Raw genomic sequence first — 16,719 nt, forward strand, 5'->3', positions numbered from 1 at the left:
TGACACAACCTTTGTGTGTCACAGTTTCCTCGAAGTCAGAATGGAAAGTGTCTTTTTCCCAAGGCTATGTGAGAATTAAATGAGATGATACACAGCACTTGGCATTAAGCAAGACCACATAGCTATAGCTAATGTTTGGGGTTTTTTTAGGTTTTCTTTACATTTGTTTCATTGTTGGTATTCTTATTATACTAAATCTGCTCTTCAACATAACAAATTGAATTCCTCTTAGGCTTTCCACCCAGTCATAAGGCACCCTTTTTCAAATCTGTACCATGGGTTTCAGGTTCAAACAGAGCATCACAGCAGAGGAGGCCAAGCAAAGCAACTAGCTTCTAATTTCTCATTCTTGGTTTCTCCAGGTGTTCACTGCTCCCAAGGAAGCTCCTTTTCCAGTTCCCTAGTTAAAACATCCAAAGGGGTCATTTTGATTTGACTATTTTTTACCAAACGTGTGGACTTCTTTCCCTTCTCTTTTCCTCTTTGAAATCCTTTAAACTCTGTGGATGAGTGTGGAGCTGTGGATACGTGAAAGGCTGATGAACTAGCAACAAAGTGACTTGGATTAGAAAACCTGCCCTGTCGGACTCTTAGCTCTAGGAAACAAACTGAGGGTTGCTGAAGCCAACCTATGGAGAGTCATGAATGCCAAGGTTAAATGCTGGAGTTGCCTGTAGTTCAGTTTCCCCACAGGGCCATGGACTCATGGTGGAGAAAGACTGTGCACAATTTGTCATTTTGTTCAAATACTTGGAATCTAGGCTTGCAGGTAATATCTGTCTAAGAGAAAGAAAGAATGGCTATTCTTTGGATTGAATGGATGTTCAATAAGGTTCATAAGAAAAAGTTTAATGAGAAGGTGCAAACAATACATGAGACAAGCTCAAAGAGTGGGATGTGACCAAAGTGCACTTTACTTTTTTCTCCCACTGTCCCTCTAACTTTTTCTTCCTTACTGAAGTATAATTGACATATCATTAACCACAAATATTTAATTGAACTATGTTACAATTTTGACACAGACACATCCCCCTTTAACCATCTGCAAAACCAACAACATGAACATCTCCATTGCTCCCAGAAGTTTCCTCCTCGTGCCTCTTTAATGGGCTCTGAAACAGAGGTCTGTATGCAGGCCTGGCCAGAGCGCTGTCAGCAATAGTACCCGTGTAGGAGTGAGGGCAGTAGGACTGAAGGCAAGAAGGGCTGGGGTTGAAATGTAATGAAGAGAGAACAGAGGCCCAGCCTGGCTGAGCCCATGTGGAGACAAGGCACCCCACACTGAGATAAGGGAGCCTATCCTGTGTACCCCATTTCTACCAGTCACTATATGTGTACTTCCCTGTAGGGGGAAGCCTAACCTTGGCAGCTCCCTTTGGCCCAAGGCAACTCCTGGGGAGAGACTCAGCTGCTAGCTTAGGGGGTAACATTCCCAGCAGAGGCAGGAATCAGGAACCCATATCCTGGAGGGGAAACTGTGGGGGGTGGGGGTACCCCAACATACACCTTCAATGGGGCAGGTAGGGGATATAAAGGTAGATGGCCTAGTCCCTGCCCTCAGTGGTCTCTACTTTATATGAAATCAATGAGGAAATAAGTGGTTTCTACTTTATATGAAAGAATCCACTTTAATGAACCCACAGTTTCTACATGCATTGTGCCACGCACGGCTCTGAGGGACGTTTATTACTGCATTACCACAAGCACCACTCTGATCCGGGACAGTAGAGCAGGTGCCTGAAGCACAGAGAGGCCAAGTAATCTCCCAGCGTGAATCACATGATTAGTAAGCTCAGAGCTAACAATCAAAACTCCAGGCTGTCTGGTCGACTCTACATTTCGAACTCCTACAATCTGCTGCCTCTCTGAACTAACACTTTTACTCATATTTTTTTTATTATATTTTATACTGCATATCTTATCTTGTAAAAGTAGCTGTTACCTATTATCCTCAAAACATGAAAAGTAGCAGTTTTGCACACACTGACTACATAAGTCATTCAAAGCCTGGATTAGAAATTACCAAAGTAACAACTGCAAAGTTATGTGATATTCTGTCACCACATTAGGAAAGGCTATCATTAGAACTTGTAATCGCTGATGGAGTCAAAACACCACCCTAGAATTAGTCTGATTCAAAGGAATTAGAAATAGGAAATACACACACACACACACACGAGAGAGAGAGAGAGAAGGCCCAGGCTTGAAGACCCAGGCACAGAGCCTTCTTTCTCACTCCCCAGGAAATGGTTATTTTTTACTGGAATTTTCCTAGTAACTAAGAGATATCAAGCTTGAGCTAAGCAGCTCTCTGATGAAACTCAGTACGGATTGTATCTGACAAGGCTCAATCACAAAAACTAAATCGCGAAGACAAATAAGATGCAGTAAAAGATGAATCATATATGCATTTGACTTTATACAATCAGCGGAGCAGGTTAAGGAGTCTCTGTGAAACTATTCCACCTGCTTCTGGTACTGGAGCCTGAATTTGCAGACAAGGGCATCAGGAAGAGCAGACAGATGGGCAATGGCAGAAGCAAGGAGAAACTGGAAACTATCAGAACTCATAGAAAGAACTAGTAGCCACTGCAGGCTCTTGCTGCCTCCAAGCTCCTGCTATGTTGATGGCGGTATCCTGCAGGGGAAGCTGGCACCCTTCATCACAGAACTAAACACAGGTCTGATCCAAGAATCAGAGAAACTTGGAGACAGAAAAGCAGCAGAAAGCTGGAGGTGAGCCAGCAGATCATCTAACACATGTGACAACCTGTAGGGGGCTGCAGCAACACCTCCGGCCCCTATGCTGACCTCCTGGGCATAGAGAATATGGCTGCTGCTTCAATTCTACCTGCCATGTCCCCTGCAAAAAAGGCCTTGTATGGTCTAAATGAATTCCCAGAAAGGAATTCTGGGAAATGTAGTTTTACCTAAGTTGACACAACATAAATTTACAACACCCATTTGTGAGGGCAGATCTAACACAAAAAGAAAGTACTCACATGCTCTACCTGAGAAAATGTTGCCTTAAATCTTCTCAAAGCAGCTCTTGATGTTAAATATGGCAAAACTTTGCATTTGTTTTTCTCCCCACAGAAAAAGTGATTAGTCACTAAATACTCGACACTGGATTTACAGCCAATACCGTAGTTAACGCTTATGGTTAGCACTATATTAATTACCTCTAGTTTGCAAACAAATGCACTGAAGCTTAGAGAAGTTAACAGACTTTTTCAAAGCTACACAGCAAATTGCAAATCTGGGACCACATTGCTCTGATTCCATAATTCCTGCCCATCAGCAATTCACTCTGTTACTCTTATGGCACTAGAGAAATCTTTCCAATCATCACCTCTTAAGAAATTCTGAAAAGAGCCAGACTCTTTAGTGCAGTGGTACAGTCCTACTTACTTCTTCCTGGGTGCACAATGAGAGAGACCCACAGAGAATCAGAACTGGAAGGGATCGAATAGATGTTTTCTCCCTAGAAACAAAGGAGAAGGGGGAAAGGAGGACTACAAATTCTGGAAGAAAGTGAGAGAGGGGAATCATGGATCTGTAAAGGGAACACTCAGCAGAACTAAGGTGAGGAGAAGAAAAGTATATGAGCAGAGGAGGGAAAGTACTCCTGTTTTCCAAAGGAAAAGAAGGATTTGTCTATAGTCATGAGCAGTTTAAGATCAAGTCAGGACTGAGGGCTGTCGTGGGACACCTAAGTTGCTTATCTCTCAGTAAGACCTCGGTAATCAACATCATAAACAAAATAGCCCTATCATTACCCTAACTTGACTAAATGTTAGACGTGCTTGCCTTTTCTGAGAGCATTTATTTTAGAAAACTTGTCACTGTAAATCCTTTCTCTCTGCTTCTGTGAGATGTAAATCTGTTAAAAAGCTTCTTACTCGTTTTATAATTCTGTAATGTCTTTCTCCTTGAGAAAGACATCCCTTTGAAATGTAATTATCAAGGTAGATAGCATCCCTATCTCCTAGTTTCTGTGGGAAGAGAAGAGACTAACATCCCAAAGACACCCTCCTCCATGTTGTAAAACTAGCTCCTGCCACAAGAATACAGAAAGTTTACTTTTCCTTTAGAGAAGACTAATTAGCAAATACACACACCCTATGATCCTCCTCACCCACCATCCTGGCTGCTAAAAATGTTCCAGCCTTACGTGTCACTAGAGTAGAACCGGATCAGGTTCCAGCCTCTCCTCTTACTGTAGTAGTCTGGAATAAAGACTTTGCTACCTGTTCAACTTCAGAACTTCATTCAGTGCAATTTTTGTTTGACTGTCATAAGCCTAATACAGAATGGGCAGAAGGGCAGAATTTAACTCTGGTCTACCTATGGAGAAAACATTTACTATGCAAAGGAAAATAAAATCACCAACCCCCCCCCCCAGAAAAAAGGAGGAATTCAAGCACCTGGGTAGCCAAACTGTAAGAAATAGAGGTTTAGAACACAGGCTGTAGAACTGATCACTGCCCTCCATCCACCTCTTACTGCTCTTACAACCCTTGCAACACCAGCAACATTATTTAACCTTACTTTTTTCCCATGGTAATAATAGTGCTGGCTGTATTAAGAATTAAATCAATGTGCCTGATGCTTCTATGATTCCTAGGGTCTAACTAGGAATCAAGAAAATTATCCTAATTATCTATCCAGAGGGAGCGTTTTTTTTTTTCTCCCAATTTGCTATTTTGAGATATTCCAAACCCAGAGAAATGCTAAAGAATAGAAAAATATCCCCATTCCATTTACCTAAATTCACCAGTTGTTCTCACTTTGCACCTCTCTCTCTCTCTGTCTCTTTCTGTCCGTCTCTCTGCCATTTGAAAATAAGTTGCAGACATCATCCCTAAATACTTCAACACTAAAAATACTTCAGCATCCATTTCCTGAAAATGACATTCTCTTACATAAGTGAGAGGCATTAACCACACCCGAAAATACTCAATAAAATGAGGTTATTCCATTCATATTTACATTTCTTCAAGTGTTCCCCAAATGTCTTTTATTGTTTTTGTTTTTTTTATTTCCTGATCCAAGATCCTTTCAAGGCTCACAAGCTTCTCTGTTCTGTTTCTGCCTCTTTAGGCAAAGTTGCACTAACATAACATAATAAAAATAAGTAAGTAAAATCTTTCTAATTCCATCCCTATATTCTTAATTTCCTCAGTTCTGCTTCATGCCACACACATACATAATAAATTTCTCACTGATCTAGATTATTTTCAAGAGAGATGATTGAGCTATAAGAAGATTGTGTTACAGTCTATATTTAAATCCATGTATACCTTTTAAAATTTACTTAGAGGAATTTGGCTACTGGAGTATTAATAAGTTACATGTTATCTTCTAGAAATTCATTGTAATGAAAAGATAAAGGATTTTTCTTAATTTTTGTAGAGGACTGAGTTGCCCCCTTTGTCCTCAGAGGAACTCTTTTTTTCTTTTTTCCAAGATTTCATTTATTTACATATTTGAGAAAGAAAGAAAGAGAGAGTGCATGGGAAGAACAGAGGGAGAGGGAGAAGCAGACTGCACTGAGCACGGAGACATACACAGGGCTTGATCTCAAAACCCTGAGATCATGACTTGAGCCAAAATCAAGAGTTGGATGCTCAACCACCTGAGCCACCTAGGAGCACCTATTCCCAGAGCAATTGTTGCTCCCTTCTATCTCTGTTCTATTCTGCAAGACAGTTATGCTCTATAGGGTGCCTGTCCCAGGCGCCCCAGTAATTGACTTTCATCTGGATTTGGCCGATAGGAACCATTGGTGGGAGACTGGAGGTCAGGAAGAAAGGAAGCATTTTTCTACCTCTTTCTATACTTAGGCAGCAAGTGCAGCTCCTAGAGGGCTTCAGATCTTATTGGACAGGACAGCCATGATTGCTGCATTTGCTGATGGCCCTAAACACTGGGCTTGAGGAACATTCCCTTCTCTCTTAGATATTTTAGCCCAGGGTTGATGGTGGTTTCCTGCGGTTGTCTGTCTCTGAGATTGTTTGTCTTCTCAGTCATCCACTACTCACAAAATGAATTCTGTGCCGCCCCCTGTTTTGGAAAATAAGGAGCTTTAAAAATAAATGGTTTGGGGACAACTGGATAGTCATTTGAGAAAAAAATTAGTTTCATATCTCATAAAAATTGCCAGATCAAATTCCAAGTGGATCAGAGATCTAAATGTAAAAAATGAACATGGCTGATTTATCTCTTGACCTGAGCATGAAGAAAGTTAGAGACTATAATCCAAAATCCAGAAACAATGAAAGAAAAGGTCTATAATATCAATCATATAAAAATAAAGTATTTTTTATATGGCAGAACACCATATGCAAAGTCAAAAGACCAGTAAAAAAATCAGGAGACTTATATAATGGTCAAAAGGCTAACATCTATAACAAATAAAGAATTTTTAAAAATAAAGAAAAAATTGCAAAATATTATATATAATGAAAAAAACTCTCAAACAGTTCACTAAAAAATATAAAAATGGCCTTTAAATACAAGAAAACATATTCAACTTTATCCGTAATAAGATGTCACTGAGAACATTATTGAGAGACCATTTCTCATCTATCAGATTGGTAGAAAGTCCAAAATCTAAATAACATTTTTGTCAAGGCTGTGAAAATTCAGTTATTTTTTATAAGTTTCTGCTAGAAATGCAAAATGATAACAATCCCTCTGGAGGGAATTTGATAATATTTATCAAAATTATATATGCATTTACTTTTTGAACTGAAAACTCCACTTCTAGAAATCTGCCCCAAGACACACCTCCACAAATACCAAAGAGCATAGGTACAAGGTTTTCATTCAGAAATAAGTAATAATAACAAAACTCTGCAGTCATTCTAAACAATGGCTCAAAGGAGAGTGGTTGACTTAAACAGACTGCTCCATAGGATGGTCTACATTGTAAACCGTCTACAATGTAGCTAAAAAGGAAAAATAAAGAGGTTCTCCATGAGTCCAGGATACAATGGTGTGCATATTTACCGATTATGTGAAAAAGAAGGGGAAATTGCTTTTCTTTGCAAAATGGAACAGGATATATCAATCAGAAATTAATGAAAATATTTACTACCAGGTATGTAGGGATAGTGTGGAAGGTATACTGAGGAAAGTGAGATTTCTTTTAGTGGACTATTTTTACGTACTTTTCATTTTGAACCATGTAAATATCTTAAATGTTAAAAAATATAATAAAAACACAAAAATACAGACATTAAATTTAAACGCAAACAGAAAAAAATAACCCAGCTGCATGCCAAATTGATAACAATCACACAGAGAAAAAAAAATTCAAGTAACTTTTGAGTACAGGGCTTTGACTATACACCCTAAAGAGAATATATTATAAGGGGAAAAAAAAGTGGCAAAGAACTATTAACATTTGCTTAGCAGCTTTGTTCTTGGTGGAGGTATGGGTGGTACAATTATGCAACTGTTTTGTGTGAATAATAGGATAAAACAAATGAGTAAATATGTTGATGTTTTCGGGAAGTAGGGTTTTTACATTCCTAGGTGAGGACAAAGGATATTAGGGTTGGATTTCAATGAGAGGTATCAATACAAGTTCATTATGTATGCATACATATTGATAGATACCATGAACACACATACACACTTCCTAGCTCTGTTCCCTGAAAGACCTTAAAGCAAATCCACTTCAATAGCGCTGAGTATATCTGTGCCCATATCTGGTTTCTAAACACTGATCACGACTAAAGTGCTTCCTAGAAAAATGGTTATTTCTAGGCCCGGGGCAGGGAATTTAAAAGGTAAGCCTGAAAAATCTCACGTCAAAAAGCTAGTAGGTGCACAAAGACTAATGGGTTCATTAAAAAGAAAAGTACAAAAGCTGGCTTGGTACAAGTGACACATTAAAAAGAATGATGATAATTGATTACAACATGTTGAATAAAAACTGAATTCATAAGTTCACAGTGATGAGATTGGTTGGGGGGGATAGGCATCAAGAGAGATCAAGACAGAGAAGAAAGCTCTTTTTATTAAAAGAATGGTGGCCAAAAAATGTAGACGCGGTAACACAATTAGAAAATCTGCATTTTACCTCATATAATCAGTTAAGTATCAATTATTTTTGTAAAGATTTATTCATGGGAGAGGGAGAGAGAGAAAGCACTTGCAAGTGAGAAGCAGGGCAGAGAGACAGAATCCTCAAGCAGACTCTTTGCTGAGAATGGAGCCTGATGTAGGGCTCGATCCCATGGCTCGAAGATCATGACCTGAGCTGAAATGCAAAGTCAGCCACTTATCGACGGAGCCACCCAGGTGCCCTATGTATCAATTATTAATTATCAATTTTCCCAGCTAGGATGATCAATGACGGCTAAAACCACTGGGTTAAAGATTATTGGGGGACAGGATACCTGCACAGTATCACCCCAGAAATTAGTGGAGGTAAAAGGAATATGTGTTTTTATAATGGACATGTCCGATGTTCTACACTTTAACCAGGAATCAAACCTGGCGTATCTCAGAGTGGGGTAATCTTATATCATGTGCCTCCTGGAGGAATGCAGTAGAAGTACAAAACATCATCTAGGTAGTATATTTGCCAAAAATATTCAGTGTAAATGTTAGGTCAGTTTTGGTAAGTTTTGTTTCTTGAGGCATTTGTCCATTTCATCTAAGTGGTCAAATCTGTTGGTGTAAACTCTTTATAATACTCCCTAATTATCCTTCTAATATCAGTAGCTATTTTTAGAAATGTCACCTCTTTTATTCATAATATTGGTAACTTGTATCCTCACTTATTTTTTTCTCATTATTGGTGTTTATCAATTCAATTATTACTTAGGGACATTTTCTCTCTTGCTTTTCTGGTTTCAGTTTTATTAATCTCTATGTTTATTATGTCCTTTCTGTTTACTCTGGGTTTGACTTGTACCTTAAGTCACTTACACTCTAATATAAGTATTCAGAGTTATAAAGTTGTCTAGATACAAAAACAAAACCTGAAGAGACAACTTTGCAAATATCTTCTCCCATTCCATGGGTTGCCTCTTTGTTTTGTTGACTGCTTCCTTTGCTGTGCAGAAGCCTTTTATATTAATAAAATCCCAAAAGTTCACTTTTGCTTTTGTTTCCCTTGCCTTTGGAGATGTGTCTTGAAAGAAGTTGCTGTGGCCGATGTCGAAGAGTTTACTGCTTATGTTGTTCTCTAAGATTTTGATGGATTCCTGTCTCACATTAAGGTCTTTCATCCATTATGAGTTTATCTTAGTGTATGGTGTAAGAGAATGGCCAAGTTTCATTCTTCCATATATAGCTGTTCAATTTTCCCAGCACCATTTATTGAAGATACTTTTTTCCATTGGATCCTTTTTTCTGCTTTTTCTAAGACTTGTCGACCATAGAGTTGAGGGTCCATATCTGGGCTCTCTATTTTGTTCCACTGGTCTATGTGTCTGTTTTTGTGCCAGTAACATGCTGTCTTGTTGATCACAGCTCTAAAATACAGCTTGAAATCAGGCAATGTGATGCTTCCAACTTTGTTTTTCTTTTTCAATATTTCCTTTTCAGGGCCTTTTCTGGTTCCATACAAATATTAGGATTATTTGTTCCAGAACTTTGAGAAATGCTATTGGTATTTTGGTCAGAATGGCAATGAAAGTATAGATTGCTTTGGACAGCACAAACATTTTAACAATGTTTATTCTTCTGATCCATAAGCATGAATGGTTTTCATCTTTTTGTGTCTTGTTCAATTTCTTTCATAAGTGTTCTGTAGTTTCTAGAATATAGATCCTTCACCTCTTTGGTTAGGTTTATTCCAAGGTATCTTGTGATTTTTGATGCTGTTATAAATGGACTCATTAACCATCAGGGAAATTCAAATCAAAACCACATTGAGATACCATCTTACACCAGGTAGAATGGTAAAAATTGACAAGCAAGAACAACAAATGTTAAAGAAGATGTGGAGAAAGGGGAACCCTCTTTACACTGTTGGTGGGAATGCAGTTGGTGCAGCCACTTTGGAGAACAGTGTGGAGTTTCCACAGAAAATTTAAAATAGAGCTACCCTATGACCTGGCAATTGCCCTATGGTATATTCCAAAGATACATATGTAGTGAAAAGAAGGGCCATGTGCACCTCAATGTTCATAGCAGTAATGTCCACAATAGCCAAACTGTGGAAAGATCCCAGATGCCCTTCAACAGACAAATGGATAAAGAAGATGTGGTCCATATATGCAATGGAATATTACTTAGGCATCAGAAGGGAAGAACAACCAACTTTTGCATCAACATGGATGGGACTGGAGGAGATTATGCTAAGTGAAGTAAGTCAAGCAGAGAAAGTCAGTTATCATATGGTTTCACTTCACTTATGGAACATAAGGAATAACATGGAGTACATTAGAAGAAGGAAGGGGAAAATGAAGGGGGGAATTCGGAGAGAGAGATGAACCATGAAAGACTATGGACTCCGGGAAACAAACAGGGTTTTGGGGGTGGGGGGGGCAGGCGTTAGCCCGGTGATGGGTACTAAGGAGGGCATGTATTGCATGGAGCACTGGGTGCTATATGCAAACAATGAATCACGGAACACTGCATCAAAAACTAATGATGTACTGTATGGAGACTAACATAATAATAAAAACAGAACAAATAATGCTTTAAAATTCAAACACTTGGATCCAAGGCATAAAGTTTATATTCAATAATCCTTTCACTTGAGGTGCTACATTTTAATGTAATGTTTTTAGAAATATGAACTTTAATAAATATAAAACTCCATTTTATACCTTAAGAAATCCATTACAATTATTATTTATATATCCTAATCTAGCAAAATCCAAATATAACCCTAGTTTTAAAGATTCAATATTTCCCATAAAACCAATGTTTTGATTTTTTTAAAGAAATAATTTATTTTCTGAATTAGTCAAATGAAACAAGATCATTTTCCCATACGTAAACCAATAATGCATCTCTCTTTCAGTTTCCTAGAAAATCAAGGGCTCAAAAATCAGACAACTTGGCTGACTTGTGATTCAGGTACTCAAGAAAAAATTATCCAGCCAGAAGACTCTCTAGGCCCTTCCTGTTCCACTTATTTCTTCTCCTTCTTCCCCCTTCTTTCTTCCCTTTAGCCTACTTGCCAGTGTCCTCTTCTGCACTGGGTAGCATCACCATTTGGGGGAAGAATCAAAAGGAAAAATAAATCAGCTCAAGCAAATATCCTGGTGCACAAGAGGATGAAATAAACAACAATAATGACCATTAGTCGTTGTGGTTCTGCATACTCCATCTCCAATTAAACCACCTTAACCAAACACCCTTGGATAATTGATCCAATGACTAATACATGCCCACTGATCCAGAGCCAGTGGATTGTGGATGACAAACAATAAACCTGCTTAGGAGAATGTGATTGATTGTAATTCCATTTGAAATAAATGTAACAAATGGCATTGTGCCATCCAGTTAACCAAGCAGCACAACTGTAATTGTTAAGGTTGTTCATTTCATTACACAGTGTCCTTTCTCAGAAAAAAAAAAAAAAAAAAATTCTCTGCTCTTAGGATGAGGAATTTTTGTCCTTCTCCTAAACACATGGTTTCTACTAGTTATTAGGCTTGTTTTTTACTTTACTCTGGCTTCTAGAAAATCTGGAGCTTCTCCAGGTCCTGCAGATAGAACTCAAAAGAAATACCTGCATAGTAGCTTAATTTAAGTAGTTTATGTCCCTATCTTTATTATTGTCCTATTATTTTTTGCCTATCTCTAAATCTGTTTTGTATTACATTCCTGTAAGTCACTGCCACAGGCTGACTTCCCCCAGAAACAGATCAGAGATAGAGTTTGGGTGGTGTAATACATTTATATGTCATCAACATTTTTGAAGGAAAGGAAGTAGGACTGGACAGAGGGAAAATGCAGGCCTGATCAAACCTCTGCCAACCTAGCAGGGTGCTCTGAAGTGAGCACGGTCCTCTGGCAACCCATACTGGCTGGTTTATTCACCTCCTCAATTAGTCACCAGACAAAAGCTTCTCCAACAAGGATGTGAGCTCAGGTAAAATTGTTCTCTAGAACTGATGTAGCCTCTGAAGAAGTTGAAATATGTCTGCTGATGGGAATACCCTCAGCTGGGCAAAAATTCCTTCCTTGATGGGAAGTTGAGTGGCCTATCCATCTCTTTTTCTACTTCAATCTCCTTCTCCATACTGGATGAGAAGCTCCTCCGGATGTCTGGTATACTTCTCTTCATGAAAGAAGCTTGGAAGAGAGATGTTAGTGAGATAACCACAGTGCCTAAAATGGAAGTGGGTTTGAGAGTCCCAACTCATACTCATTATTTTCTTCTTCCACTCTTCTTTTTAGATTCCATTAACCATTAGCTAGCACTACTGCTGGCCTGGCTACTTACTTGTTAGTGTTACCAGCCCAAGAGGATTTGAGCCTGGTGTCACCGTGCCTTTTGGCCAGTCACAAGCCCATTTACAGTCACAATTGTGTGAGAGAGTATTAAGATAGGCCCAAATGAATCAACTGAGTTCTACTACATTGCTTCCTTCCTCCATTAAGTCCTCCAAATGATCAACTACCTCACTGAGATAGTGACTCATCTTATTTTTGATTCCCAAACACAACAAGGTTGACAACTGAAGTGAAAATTGGCAAATGAAGCTTATAATTCATTGGGACTTTTCTGTGTCCCCTTGAGCCAATGTACCCCCATGGGGAGCAGGACCTATAACCCAGCGGAACCCATAAGTATGGGGAAAGGAAACACATAACTCCCAATGAGTCACTGAGAGTGATGGTAAGTAGAGTCATTACTATTTCCACCCCTTGATCCCTGTGTCTGTGTATTCTTCTTACTGAGGAAGGTCAATGATTCAGTGCATATAGAGTATTCTAGAAGATAGCATCCCATCTGTGTAGACCATTGCCTCTGAGCTTCCAATGATCTATCATGCTGGCAGTTTTTGAGTGGAATAGAATGTGATATGGTCAGTGAACCTCACCGTAGATTCACTCATGAACCTCTTTTGCAATGAAGTGGGTGCCCTGGTCTGATATAATGTTACACAGCTTTCTATGCCAATGAATCAAATGTACTATAAGCTCTTGGACAGTCCTGTTGGCAAAGACCATATGGACAAGAAAGGCAAACTCACCCAGAATACATGTCCATTCCTGTAAGACACAAGAAAATATAACCCTTCTGGGATGAAATGAGCCCAATGTAGTCCACCTGCCACCTACAGGCTATTTGGTCTTCTTGAGTAATGGTGTCATATTAACACTGTTCTCTGTTGCGGGCATATTGGATATTCAGTGGTGAGCATAGATAAATAAGTCTTCATAATGGGAGTCCAGTCTCTTGGGGTCTTGTATATCTTTAATCTTTGCCAACATCATCCATGTGCCTCCTGTGCCAGCACTATGTGGATGATGACAGAGACTGGCTGATATCAGCTGGAAAGTAATTTTGTTTACCTGGTTGTTAAGTATCAGTTTTATGGTGGATGCTACCTTGTGAACATAAACACATGGTAAAATTATCTTCACCATTCACATCACTCCCATATGTCCAGCCACGTCTCTAACCCAGACTTTCTTGTCAATAATCTTCCATTCTTTCTTTTTCCAGGCTCCTGATCAACTGGCCACAGCATTCATCATTGCCCATGAGTTTATATATATTTAACCCAGGTTAGTTCTCCTTCCATGCAAAAGGGAGAGCAAGGCCCACCAATCCTCTGAGTACTAACAGGAATTACCTTATCTTTCAAAGCCATCTTTTTTTTAAGATTTTATTTATTTATGTGAGAGAGAAAGACAGAATACATGAAGGAGTCAGGGGGAAGGAGCAGAGGGAAAAGCAGACTACCCAATGAGCAGGGAGCCCAATGTGTGGCTCAATCCCAAAACCCCGAGATCATGACCTAAGCCAAAGGCAGACTCTTAACTTCAATTTGAATGGTAAGATTTCATCCTTTCTAATGGCTGAGTAATATTCTATTACATATAATGGAATACTCTCTCTCTCTCTCTCTCTCTATATATATATATATATATATATACACACACACACCCCACAACATCTTTATCCATTCATCTGTCAATGGACATCTGGGTTCCTTCCATAGTTTGGCTATTGTGTATATTGCTATATAAACACTGGAATACAGGTGCCCAGTCAGATCACAATGTGTGCCTCCTTTGGGTAAAAACCTAGAATGCAATTTCTGGGTTGTAGGGTATTTTTAACCTCTTGAAAAACCTCCATACTGTTCTCCAGAGTGGCTGTACCAGCTTGTATTCCCACCAACAGTATAGGAGGGTTTCCCTTTCTCTTCATCCTTGCCCACATGTGCTGTTTACTAAATTATTAATTTTAGCCATTCTGACAGGTGTGAGGTGGTATCTCATTGTGGTTTTGATTTGTATTACCCTGATGCCAAGTGATATTGAACATTTTTTCATATGTCTGTTGGACATTTGTATGTCTTCTCTGGAGAAATGTCTGTTTATATTTTCTGCCAATTTCTTGACTGGATTCTTCGGGGGGGGGGGTTTAGGTATTGAGTTTGACAAGTTCTTTATAGAGCTTGGAAACTAATCCTTTATCTGATAAGACATTTGAATATCTTCTCCCATTCTGTAGGTTGTCTTTTGGTTTTGTCACCTGTTTCCTTCGCTGTGCAAAAAGTGTTGGTCTTAATGGGGTCCCAATAGTTCATTTTTGTCTCCCTTGTCTTTAGAGGCATGTTTAGCAAAAAGCTGCTATGGCCAAGGTCAAAGAGGTTGCTACCTGTATTATTCTCTAGGATTTTGATGGATTCCTGTCTCACATATAGGTCTGTCATCCATTTTGAGTTTATCTCTGTGTATGGTGTAAGAACATGGTTCAGTTTCATTCTTCTACATGTCACTGTCCAATTTTCTCAACATTGTTTGTTGAAGAGAGTGTGTCTTTTTTCCACTGGATAGTCTTCCCTGCTTTGTCAAAGATTAGCTGATTATACCCAAAGACACCTCCAGACTGAAAGTGAGGAGGTAGAGAGCCATTTATGAGGCTGATAGACATCAAAAGAAAGATGGGATAGCAATCCTTATATCAGACAAATTAGATTTTAAACCAAAGACTGTAATACAGGATGAAGAGGATACTATATCATATTTAAGGGTCTAATCAACAAGAATATCTAACAATTGTAAATATTTATGCCCCTAACTTAGGAGCAGCCAATTATGTAAACCAATTAATAACAAAATTAAAGAAACACATTGATAATAATACAATAATATTAGGGGACTGTAACACCCTACTCACAGCAATGGACAGATCATCTAAGCAGATCAACAATGAAACAAGGACTCTGAATAACACACTGGACCAGATGGACTTCACAGCTATTCAGAGTATTCCATCCTGAAGTAATAGAAGTAAAAGAATACACATTCTTCTCAAGTGCACATGGAACATTCCCAGAATAGATCACATACTGGGTCACTAATCAGCTCTCAACCAGTACCAAAAGTTGTTATCGAAAGGTATATAATTCTCCTCAGCAAATGGTTTAAGACCATACTCCAGAAAGCCAAAGGCCCACATTATGATGCTTTCACTGAGGCTTAACACAAATTATACATGACATCTTTTCCCACCAATGATAACCCCTAATACTCTTTGGTCTGCCAGACTGTGTGTCCCAAAAACAGGTCCACTTGCACTACAGATTGATCCCAGTGTAGACTTTTTTCCTCCTCGGGCTCCACTCAAAGCTGTCAAATTCCATACTTCCTGTAATACAGGTTAGAGCAGAACCCTTAGCTGTAGAATTTGCTGACTCCGGAACCATAACACATTTGTTTTCTGTTTTTTTTAATTTGTTTTTCTTTTCCATTTAAAATGCCCAATTTCCTTTTTAAACTAGATTGTGAAGTGCCACTGAAATAGGCAGTGCTGGCAAAACAGTGTCTGTTACAATAAAATACATCATATATTTAAGTAAACAACCTTAAAAACTACACAGGGGAACATGAACCCAGTTGACTGAATCTGGAACACTGTTTTCTGTGCAAGTGAGAACAGGCATACCTCTTGTTAAGACCGATGTAAAAAGATCCATAGGAACACTACAGGAGAAGTAGCTGGGCTGGGGGTGGAGGTGAGAGTGAATGAGAGCGGAAGGAATGAGGGGAACGGCAAATGAAAAAGTACAGACTAAGGCAGCTGTACCCCGCTCAGTGCAGAAAAACTGGCTAATGCATAAAAATTAGGCTATGATCTCAGATCAAATCCAGATGCAGAAGACACAAACTATACAAGACATCTTTTTACTTAGTTTTAGAAATAACACACACCTTTCTCGGGATAGGAGACTGCAAGACACAATTACTGGTCTTTCACTTAGGTGATGGACAAGCATGTTCTTAATTCCTGGGTGCCTAAAAAATTTGACAGCTATAAAAAAAAAGCATAAATCCTCACAGGTTTCATCTCATCTCATTCTGGAGTATATGTGTCTTACCAGAACCTCCAGTATGCTGACTACCTCATGACCACCATTGGGTCCAATCATCATAACATCATAATATCATCAACAACAACTTACATAAATTAATATGATGTTCTACAGTATGCTCAGGCAGTTCAGATCTCTTTATTCTATATTATTACAATAAGTAGGACAGTTAACATAAGTTTTT

The sequence above is a fragment of the Mustela nivalis genome (assembly GCF_964662115.1).
Source record: "Mustela nivalis genome assembly, chromosome: 3".
NCBI lineage: Eukaryota > Metazoa > Chordata > Mammalia > Carnivora > Mustelidae > Mustela > Mustela nivalis.